The sequence below is a fragment of the Salvia miltiorrhiza genome, chromosome 6 (assembly GCF_028751815.1).
Source record: "Salvia miltiorrhiza cultivar Shanhuang (shh) chromosome 6, IMPLAD_Smil_shh, whole genome shotgun sequence".
Lineage (NCBI taxonomy): Eukaryota > Viridiplantae > Streptophyta > Magnoliopsida > Lamiales > Lamiaceae > Salvia > Salvia miltiorrhiza.
Window position 1 is genome coordinate 17,947,366 of NC_080392.1, and position 12,226 is coordinate 17,959,591.

Consider the following 12,226-nt stretch of genomic DNA (forward strand, 5'->3'; position numbering starts at 1 on the left):
TCCTTCGTGCTCCTACCACAATTTTCCTCAAGCTGGGTGGTTTAATCACTTCTATCATCATCTTATCATATCTTAGACGAAGCCTTCCGGCTCGCTGTATCATCTACTACATTGGTCTTGTCCATGTGATGGTTAATACCAAAATCATAATCCTTTACGGGTTCAACCCATCCTCTTTGTCTCATCAGCTACTACAAATTCCTTATCAGGTTTTAGAATCTCTAGCACTACAATTCAAAATCATCAAAACTCTTTATCAGTAAACTATCATTTATACTCGACACCAATTGTTCGAGTGTCAGATACCAACATTTATGTGCGTTATTCATAACTCTCACACTCACTCCATTTAGACACATAATCGATATCAAACTCAAATAATAAATTATATCTTAACAATTTATCATGCTCATAGTTCTCGATTAAATCTCGGACTTTGTAATTAAATACTAAATTCCAACTATAATTAATTAACATGCTTCTCTAATTTATTTATCTCATTTAAACTAATAAATCTAATCCATGCTAATTTATCATACTTAGCCATTTTATATGCATTTCTCATGCAATTCAAAAAGCTCAATAATTTACTAATCATGCTCATCTCATAAATACTCAAATAATTCATATAGTCTTACTAACATAGCATTAACTCATATGCACTGCTAGTTCACTTACATGACTTCACATACTCCACATATCTCAACTTAATAAATCATCGAATAGTTAGAAAATTCGTATTTAATGGAAATAAATTCCAAAAATTTAAATACAAATATTTTTAATTATTCTAAACACATTGGCATGCTCAAAATAACTCAATTAAAATCGAGCATCGCTCGTCTCTGGCCTTATGACTCACGGCCTTCATCAAATTTGAACCTTGGTGTTCAAATTAATCTAAGTAAATTATACGTGCAATATTTAATAAATATAAACACATATATAAACTCAAATCATTCAATATGTTCCAGAAAATGCCACTTCCTTGAGCAAAACTCACACCTACTGATTTGGCATAAATTCGTTCACCCAATAGTACTTGTGTACATGGTCCCTAAATGTTCCTTATGTTCATCTTCATTCTTGGAGTCACTAAGACGAACTTATCCAGGTGAAGGTAGAATACTCTATCAATGATGCCCATGAATATATCTGGGCATTTGTTAGCCTGAATGGCACAACTACAAACTTGTAGTGGTCATAACCCATTCTAAAATTTGTCTTGAGTATACTTTCTTGTATGACTTTTAGCTAATGATACTCGATTCTAAAAATCGATCTTGGAAAACACACTTGCATCCTTGAGTTGGTCGAACAATTCATCTACCCTCGGTAAAGGCTATTCATTCTTGAGTATTAGTTTGTTCATCGCTCTATTGTCTGTGCGCCTTTTCAAAGTGCCATGTTTCTTCATAACATACAAAATGTGCGCTCCCCGATGGAAATACACTAGACATGATCAAACTTACGTCTAATAGTTTCTGCAATTAGATCTTTAGGTTCTCCAATTCCTTTGGAGTCATCTTGTTCGATGCTTTTGATACATGTGTCGATCCTGGTACTAGGTCGATGGTAAATTCTACTTATCTATTGGGTGGCAGTCTTGGTAAGTTCTCCGGATAATCATAATGGAATTCACGTATAACTTTTACGTCCTCGACTGTCCTTTCTGTTCTAGCTCCTCCGTTTAGGTATACAAGGAAAACTTGGTAATGCTTCTTATCTATAACCTTCCTGGCTTGTAGGTTTGAAAAACTGGTATAATACTCTTTATACTTATCTCATGAAGTACCCTAAATTGTCTATTCTTAGGGTTTGTAGGAGGTTTCCCTTCTTTGCATAAATCGTGACATAGTTCTCAGTTAACCAGTCCATTCCTAGGATTATATCTACGTTCCATATTGATATAACATCAAGTTATTCGCTACCACCTTAAGTGATCCTGCATTCGATTACAGGTTCATATAACTACGTGTTACTATCGTCGTTCCTTCTATGGGTGAAAAGTTTTTTTTCATGTTTTGATCACTTTGTTCAGTTTGAATTTGTGACGGGTGATCCCCGGGCATAACTACCTTAGCGTCTAGAGTTTTGCTGAGCAATTCAAAGTACGTAAACTCATCGTGGTTGGCGAGTGCCATTCTTATCTCATATTTTGGGCCAAGGCGAAACTTCTTCGGGAGTTTTTTTTTTTCATTGGTGTCCACCTATTGTGGGGCATAATGGACATGCCACAACAAATGTGGTCATACTCGGTCATAGATATCCTGTTTTGCTTTAGATTGAACATTTTCGTTTCTCTCCTCCTATCGCAGATATTAAAAAAAAATATATGTAATATGTGTCCGTCTTAAAGTCTTTCTAAGACAAGTTTGCTAACCACATTCTTGAGTCATTGCTTTTCTTTTGGCCTCCCACCAAAATCTGTAGATCTAGTCAACTGGAACGCAACACATGAAGTCTTTCTTGTGCGGTACAAAGAAAATCAAAGGTTTTCTTCATCGTCTTAAGTTTACCCTCAACTGGATTCTTGGTTTCATAGCTATAACAAGCTTTACTCGAGAAAAAGTTCATCCATCTTTCGTAATGGTTTATTTTTGTCCTCATCTCGTTTCTAGCTTCTCATCTACCAGACATTCTATTTTTCAAAAAAAAAACGATCATCAATACATTCCTTTTCTCATATCACATGTGTAACATTTTTTTCCATGATTCCATCGTGAAATCAGCATAGACAAAATAACTCAAGTCCTTATTCTCAAACCTTACGGTTTGTATTATAAATTGTTAACAAAAGGAGTGGTCGATAATAATCAGAGGAGAAATACTAATCTCAACTAATTTAGACACAACTGAAGTCAATTAACCATGCTATAGTTTGGGTGACTTACTAAGTCAATATACTAACGCTTCTTAGTCGTATACATCAAAAGAATCTACTAGAACAACTCAAAAGTTGCAAAGGCTCAAATCTCGAATGATATCAAAATAAAGTGTTGCAGAAAATTTGTTCAAGAGACTCAAATAAATAACCAGAGGGTAGAAAGGAGTAACTACCAAGTCGAACAAAATGACCTAGAGTGAGAACCCATCTGATTTTTTTTTTTTAAACTGAAGTTGAAATACAGGGGTTTATAAACCCAAAAGACGTCTACTGAGATTTGGATCATGTGGACTGGCCAGGTCCAACATAATCACTTCCCAGTTACACGGGAAACATCATCCCGAACTTGGTAATTCTGGGTCTTCTAAATTCTCATCATACTATACATAACAAAACTTAAGTTCGTAACAGTAAGCTAATAGCTGAAGCATAGGGTCCTATCTCTTAGACTTATATTCCGAACGTTCAACATTCTTCCATAAGTAGATATATTAGAACATAGTAATGTAACAGTCCAACCATATTCTTTCTATAACTCATCATGAAACAAAGTTAATTCGATGTTCCGTCATGTGTGAACTATCGAACGTAGAGACTATGCTTAAAAACCTTCGTGGTGTAACGTCCATCTTGAAGTTGTCTCATGTCACCTTTCGTTGACTTACTTTCAACGTGGCACGTATCCTTTCAGTCTATCTTTGAGTTTCAAAGAAACTACAGTCTCCCGAAGGAAACCAAAACATTCGTGATGTTTAGTCATTTTCTGATTCGTCATTCTCAAGCATCTAGGTTATAGGGATACCCTATAAATCCATCAATCTATGTTCTTTTGCAAATGTGATCATAAAACTTATAACAATCTACATTCCTTGAAAACGTGTTCAGTATCATTCATTTCTCGAATCGTATCAACATAATATACACAAATTGTGCCATAAAAAGGTAAAGCATCAACATTTCATTCATAACCTGCATTTCACAATCACATCCTTGCAACTGTTTAAAACCATAACATAATTAAACATTGTAACTCCAGTTACCTTTTTCTTGATTGAGCGTGATGCAATGGAGCGTTGAGCGGTGTCATAAGATTCATTTAAGTCAAATGACTCGATCTAGACTTGGCTTTTGAAGGAAAATTCTTGGGCCAGAGCAAACGAACTGCTCTGATACCACTCTGTCACAGCCCGCAATCCCTAAGGATGGTTTTAACCGGGGTTATGACTCGGGAAGGGGATTAAGAAGCGGGGAAAGAAAGGGGCATTTACTTAACAATCAAACATTTTACGAAAAGAGACATTTATTATATAACACTAGGATCATAACTGATCACTTGGGCAAATACAAGACGTTTGTTCGGGAAGGCCCGTCGAAGTGGATTACCCAACAAAAGAGTATCATACTTAAAATAAAACATTAGCATAATCAGAGTATCTTGCAGCGGAAATACGTGTGAGTTATACATATGAAGATGTATACTCAAGGTTACATTATTGTTCTATGTCAAAAGGTACATTATTATTTATGTCAAAAGGTACATTATTATTTTATGTCAAAAGGTACATCCGCTCAACTCCACTCCATTCCATCACCCGCTCAACCTGCACATTAGGGAAAACAACATGCAGGGCTGAGTAATAATACTCAGTGAACATATGCCGGAAACATAACATTTTATATCATTTATTGTACTGCCAACAGTAACACACAGGGTTTTACTTGAAGGACCTGTGCTTACTAAACATTTCTTTCATTCATAAAGTTGGATGGCCATCCCATTTTCGGTCTATATGATCCATATCTGTTCCTTTTACACGCCGGGAAGGAGGCCTCCTTCCACGGACGCTAAGACCGGTCGCAAGCGACACACAGTCTCCATGAGTGTACACGTTAACCCTTACTAGCAAACCTTCGTCTAGCGTAGGGTCCGAATTCGATTTCCTTTATAGTTGGCGAACCAACACAGATAGAATACATATATAAAACATAAATATTTTTGGCAGACAATCATTCATAAACATTTCCTTTCCTTTCATAAGAACCATTCATCATTTAATCATTTCCATAAACATTTCATTTCATAAAAACCATTCACCATTTGAAATAATACAGTCATATCATGTCATTCATTTCATTTCGTATAAGAGGCCTGTATGCAGGGGATCTCTATATACGTGTTTTAAGAAAGCCCACCTTATTCGTTCCCACTAGGGGCGTAGAGTTACCTCCTTCTTTAGCTTTCACTTCCCGTCTGGACCTTTATTGACGAAGAGTCGATAAGTTCGAGAAGAAAGTCGTGTAAGAAAGGAAGATAGGTCTCTAAACTAAACTATCTCCTTTAATGATTTTAGGGTTCTAGCATCCATATTAATCTTGTCTCGTTCAAAACCTTAAACTCAAAACATCTATCACATAACTAACATTTAGGTTCGAAACCGTTTATTTGAACATCATCATGCGCATCAATCATAACTCGTTCTACTCACGCCATCAAGTTAAATATTCCGTCATTTAAAAATAAATCATAGGATATCACATAGACAAATTATATCATCATAGATCATGCTTTCTCATATTTAAAATCATTTAATCATTTTCAAATAATCCATATTAATAAGTCATTTGAAAAGAATTAATTTAAATAAGAGTTTAACTCAAAATATTTTCTTTTAAAATCCATTTATAAATACTTGAAATAAAGAACTCCATTTAAATAATTAATTTAAAGGTCAATATATAATTAAATTAATCAAGCTCAATTTAAATTAATAATTAAGAGCTCAAATAATTTAAATAGATATAAGCCCAAATTAATTAGATAAATTAAGTCTATCATGTTTTTCTTTGAATAAGGCCCAAACAATTAAATTAAAGAAGCCCCAAATCCTATAAATAAAAGAAGCCCATCAGATTTTTATTTAAAAGGGCCGAGCCCAACAGATATTGAAGCCCAAACATTTAAAATCTAAGCCCATCAATAATTAAATAAGGGCCCAAACACTTAATAAAATCGGCCCAAGTCTCGGCCCAACAATTAATAAATTCGGCCCAATTCTTAACCTAAATATACACACACAATTACACACTCAAACACACACATTCAGCCTCACCCTCTCATCTCTCTCTCTCTCGGACTCCCTCTGTCCGCCTGCCGTTCAACGCGGCCGCCACCGCCGCCGCCGCCGCCGGCGAGCGGCGCGGCTGCTGCCTCTCGCTCCTCCCCTGAACTCTCGTCCTCTCTCACCCTCTCGCCTCTATCTATCTATCTGCCGTACACAGGACGCACGCCGCTGTCAAAGCGGTGCGCCGCCGCCGGTGCCTCCGTCGTCCTCGCGGCAGATCCGCTACCGCGTCAAGACCACGGCCACCGCCTTTCCTCCCCTCCCTCTATCTCTCTCTCTCTCCCGTCTCAATTCTTTCCCTGGAAACAGACGCACGGACACAGCCCCTGATGTGCCGCCGCCTCCTTTCCTTCGCCGGTGGGCTCACGGCCAGGAGCCGTCGATCGCCGACAGCCAGGTAAACCCTAACTTCTTTCATTTTCCCCTTCTTTCCTTTTTAGATTAAAACTGAAAACTCCTCTCTCTCTCTTTTGATTTGGCTGAATCGGAGCAACGGCGACGTCACGGCTGTCACGTTACCGCCGCCGCCGCCGACGACGAGCCACCATGGCTCCGCCGCTGACCGCCGTCTGAAAACAGGTAACTCTAATTTCCTTTCTCTCCTTTTCTTTTTCCTTCCCTCATCCTTTCCCTTTTCTAAATTAAAATCTGAAAACTTATCTCCCTTCCCCCTCTTTGGCAGATCGGAAGCCACCGCGGCTCCGTCGCCGTCCGTTGACCGCCGGCAACGACGAGTCACCAAGGCTGCCGCCTCCCTCTGATCTCGACTCACACACACAAGGCAGGGTCAGCCCCCCCCTTCAAAGGTTTCAAGCCTCAAATTCAGTCGAACACTTAGCACATAGGATTTGAGCAAAAATCAAATACTGTAAATTTCAGTTCATACGTTAATACATGTAAATTTTTCTTTTGGATCATTCTCGTTTGGTGGTTCTCTGATATATTGGATAAAAGGGGAATACCTTGAATAGGTGTGGTGGAAGATATTTATTTCTGCAGATTTTGTTTATCACTAAGATTAGAAACGTCAGTTGTGAAAAAAATAAATTGAAAGAGATGAATATCCTCATTCTATTACCTTAACTTGCTGTGTGAAATTGAGACTGCAGAATTTAGAAATGGTGAAGTGTTGAGGTTTGGGTGAAGAATGGTGTAGGTTATAAAAGAAAAATGGGGTGGCTTGGATGGATGAGGATCGTGGACTTCTTCAGCTGACAAGTATGAACACTTCAGCTAGCTTTGTATGACTGAAGAATTTCTTCAGCATGCGTAGTAAATTCTTCAGCATGCTTAGGATTATTCAATTTTAATCATTAAAATATCTAAGAGATTAATATATTAATTATATGGTTCCAAACTCATTTAAATACATTAAGACATATAAGCCTAATTCTTATTGAAGCATAAAATCCATTTGAGCTTGCTTCTAACATAAATTAAATTACTCATGGGCTTAAGTAAACAATCGATAAAAGATTCATATTTAACACTTCAGTGTTAAATTCTCCACAATAAATTAATGGACTTAAAATATATTTTGAGTGCATCATCTAAAAAAAATAAATCATCACATATATAAATTATCAAATTCATATAAGTTCGTATTTTATTAATGGATGCTGAACCCTAATTACCATAATCAATCCTTAAATCAGTAATTAAAAGTATATAATCCTTAATAAAAAGTCGGGTCATTACATACTATCCCCCTTAAAAGAAATTTCGTCCCGAAATTTGTACCTCAGAAAATAACTCTGAGTACTTCACTTTCCTGTTAGACCGTAGTCTATTTTTTTTTTTGACCATGATATATTCATAGGTCCCTTACTATCGGTATCGACTTAGTCCTTAGTACCTGAACTTCCCGATCTAAGATAGATTCGGATCTTCCTTCGTAACTCAAATATTGACTAATAACAATGTTGTTCTCATGGATCATATGCTTTGAATCGTAAACATACTTCCTTATTCGCGGCACATGGGATACATTACGCATATTCTCAAAGCTTAGCGCTAACGCCAAACAGTAAGTTATTGGGCTCATCCTTTCTACAATCTCGTATGAGCCTATAAAACGGGGTTTAGGTTTACTCTTCACATTGAGTCCAATGATTTCTCTTGATGGAGAAACTTTTATGGAAATTATCTCTCCACTTTCACATCATAGGTCAATTCGTCATTTGTCAACATATGACTCTGTCAATCATGGCCCTCTTTTATTCACTATCAAATTTTGACGGATGATTTCAATCGTCTAGCCATTTCATCCCAACAAAGTGGTGATCTATATTTCCTCACGTATAACGCCTCATTTGCTAACCTATTGATAGTCGATTGATAACTGGTATTATATGTCTCACAAAGAGTGGCAAAAACATGTTCTCAGCTTTCACCCCGGTTTAGCTCGGTCGTCTTCAACATACCTTATTAGTAATTTCTATGTCGTTTAAGCGGAACTATAATGACTAATATCTCTAAAGCATTCTTAAGGCAACTTAAACAGTTTGTAAGGAGACCAACCATTTCGAGCATGTAGGCAGTCAGCCTAAAACGCCGTTATAAACTTTTATTCATTCATCGATGGAATCTCGAGTCATGTGGGCATTCACTGCCCCCCCTTTCGTGACAACCTTTGCTTAAGTCTGAAGGGTTCGAAAAATCCATCTCAACAAAGAAATCCATTGGTTCGTTAAGGGCTCGGTTTGTCCCAAACACGACATTAAGCTTGACTTTATGAGCTCGAAGACTCAAAGTAACAATATGATATGTTGTAAAACCTTCACTTGCTAGCATGCAAGACATATTTCAACAAATGAGGTTACATCTCGTTTTATTCCTCCTAACTAGATTTTTTTTTTTTTTTGATCTTAATACATCTTAGTACTTCTTGGTGATAGTATAAGAGTGTCGTGGCTTTATCTTATTCTTAAGTTCATTGTTATGGAGATGCATATCTTCCCTTCAAAGAAGATAGCATTATTTGATTCCTCGTGGTAATTCTTGAAACTTCTTATCCTTATTCTTACTCTTAACTTCTCATCATTCCTTCGTGCTCCTACCACAATTTTCCTCAAGCTGGGTGGTTTAATCACTTCTATCATCATCTTATCATATCTTAGACGAAGCCTTCCGGCTCGCTGTATCATCTACTACATTGGTCTTGTCCATGTGATGGTTAATACCAAAATCATAATCCTTTACGGGTTCAACCCATCCTCTTTGTCTCATCAGCTACTACAAATTCCTTATCAGGTTTTAGAATCTCTAGCACTACAATTCAAAATCATCAAAACTCTTTATCAGTAAACTATCATTTATACTCGACACCAATTGTTCGAGTGTCAGATACCAACATTTATGTGCGTTATTCATAACTCTCACACTCACTCCATTTAGACACATAATCGATATCAAACTCAAATAATAAATTATATCTTAACAATTTATCATGCTCATAGTTCTCGATTAAATCTCGGACTTTGTAATTAAATACTAAATTCCAACTATAATTAATTAACATGCTTCTCTAATTTATTTATCTCATTTAAACTAATAAATCTAATCCATGCTAATTTATCATACTTAGCCATTTTATATGCATTTCTCATGCAATTCAAAAAGCTCAATAATTTACTAATCATGCTCATCTCATAAATACTCAAATAATTCATATAGTCTTACTAACATAGCATTAACTCATATGCACTGCTAGTTCACTTACATGACTTCACATACTCCACATATCTCAACTTAATAAATCATCGAATAGTTAGAAAATTCGTATTTAATGGAAATAAATTCCAAAAATTTAAATACAAATATTTTTAATTATTCTAAACACATTGGCATGCTCAAAATAACTCAATTAAAATCGAGCATCGCTCGTCTCTGGCCTTATGACTCACGGCCTTCATCAAATTTGAACCTTGGTGTTCAAATTAATCTAAGTAAATTATACGTGCAATATTTAATAAATATAAACACATATATAAACTCAAATCATTCAATATGTTCCAGAAAATGCCACTTCCTTGAGCAAAACTCACACCTACTGATTTGGCATAAATTCGTTCACCCAATAGTACTTGTGTACATGGTCCCTAAATGTTCCTTATGTTCATCTTCATTCTTGGAGTCACTAAGACGAACTTATCCAGGTGAAGGTAGAATACTCTATCAATGATGCCCATGAATATATCTGGGCATTTGTTAGCCTGAATGGCACAACTACAAACTTGTAGTGGTCATAACCCATTCTAAAATTTGTCTTGAGTATACTTTCTTGTATGACTTTTAGCTAATGATACTCGATTCTAAAAATCGATCTTGGAAAACACACTTGCATCCTTGAGTTGGTCGAACAATTCATCTACCCTCGGTAAAGGCTATTCATTCTTGAGTATTAGTTTGTTCATCGCTCTATTGTCTGTGCGCCTTTTCAAAGTGCCATGTTTCTTCATAACATACAAAATGTGCGCTCCCGATGGAAATACACTAGACATGATCAAACTTACGTCTAATAGTTTCTGCAATTAGATCTTTAGGTTCTCCAATTCCTTTGGAGTCATCTTGTTCGATGCTTTTGATACATGTGTCGATCCTGGTACTAGGTCGATGGTAAATTCTACTTATCTATTGGGTGGCAGTCTTGGTAAGTTCTCCGGATAATCATAATGGAATTCACGTATAACTTTTACGTCCTCGACTGTCCTTTCTGTTCTAGCTCCTCCGTTTAGGTATACAAGGAAAACTTGGTAATGCTTCTTATCTATAACCTTCCTGGCTTGTAGGTTTGAAAAACTGGTATAATACTCTTTATACTTATCTCATGAAGTACCCTAAATTGTCTATTCTTAGGGTTTGTAGGAGGTTTCCCTTCTTTGCATAAATCGTGACATAGTTCTCAGTTAACCAGTCCATTCCTAGGATTATATCTACGTTCCATATTGATATAACATCAAGTTATTCGCTACCACCTTAAGTGATCCTGCATTCGATTACAGGTTCATATAACTACGTGTTACTATCGTCGTTCCTTCTATGGGTGAAAAGTTTTTTTTCATGTTTTGATCACTTTGTTCAGTTTGAATTTGTGACGGGTGATCCCCGGGCATAACTACCTTAGCGTCTAGAGTTTTGCTGAGCAATTCAAAGTACGTAAACTCATCGTGGTTGGCGAGTGCCATTCTTATCTCATATTTTGGGCCAAGGCGAAACTTCTTCGGGAGTTTTTTTTTTTTCATTGGTGTCCACCTATTGTGGGGCATAATGGACATGCCACAACAAATGTGGTCATACTCGGTCATAGATATCCTGTTTTGCTTTAGATTGAACATTTTCGTTTCTCTCCTCCTATCGCAGATATTAAAAAAAATATATGTAATATGTGTCCGTCTTAAAGTCTTTCTAAGACAAGTTTGCTAACCACATTCTTGAGTCATTGCTTTTCTTTTGGCCTCCCACCAAAATCTGTAGATCTAGTCAACTGGAACGCAACACATGAAGTCTTTCTTGTGCGGTACAAAGAAAATCAAAGGTTTTCTTCATCGTCTTAAGTTTACCCTCAACTGGATTCTTGGTTTCATAGCTATAACAAGCTTTACTCGAGAAAAAGTTCATCCATCTTTCGTAATGGTTTATTTTTGTCCTCATCTCGTTTCTAGCTTCTCATCTACCAGACATTCTATTTTTCAAAAAAAAAACGATCATCAATACATTCCTTTTCTCATATCACATGTGTAACATTTTTTTCCATGATTCCATCGTGAAATCAGCATAGACAAAATAACTCAAGTCCTTATTCTCAAACCTTACGGTTTGTATTATAAATTGTTAACAAAAGGAGTGGTCGATAATAATCAGAGGAGAAATACTAATCTCAACTAATTTAGACACAACTGAAGTCAATTAACCATGCTATAGTTTGGGTGACTTACTAAGTCAATATACTAACGCTTCTTAGTCGTATACATCAAAAGAATCTACTAGAACAACTCAAAAGTTGCAAAGGCTCAAATCTCGAATGATATCAAAATAAAGTGTTGCAGAAAATTTGTTCAAGAGACTCAAATAAATAACCAGAGGGTAGAAAGGAGTAACTACCAAGTCGAACAAAATGACCTAGAGTGAGAACCCATCTGATTTTTTTTTTTTAAACTGAAGTTGAAATACAGGGGTTTATAAACCCAAAAGACGTCTACTGAGATTTGGATCATGT

General features: G+C 36.4%; 2 long non-coding RNA genes across 2 annotated transcripts; one reads left to right on the forward strand and one right to left on the reverse strand.

The window, feature by feature from the left end:
- Window positions 1–4,422: 4,422 nt before the first annotated feature.
- LOC130990280 (uncharacterized) lies at window positions 4,423–7,454 on the reverse strand. The gene is made up of 4 exons (XR_009090900.1): window positions 7,088–7,454; window positions 6,972–7,002; window positions 5,081–5,144; window positions 4,423–4,488 (listed from the first exon to the last, which is right to left on the reverse strand). It is a non-coding gene; the product is annotated as an uncharacterized LOC130990280 (long non-coding RNA).
- On the forward strand, window positions 5,920–7,021 carry LOC130990276 (uncharacterized). The gene is made up of 2 exons (XR_009090893.1): window positions 5,920–6,588; window positions 6,692–7,021. It is a non-coding gene; the product is annotated as an uncharacterized LOC130990276 (long non-coding RNA).
- Window positions 7,455–12,226: the final 4,772 nt, after the last annotated feature.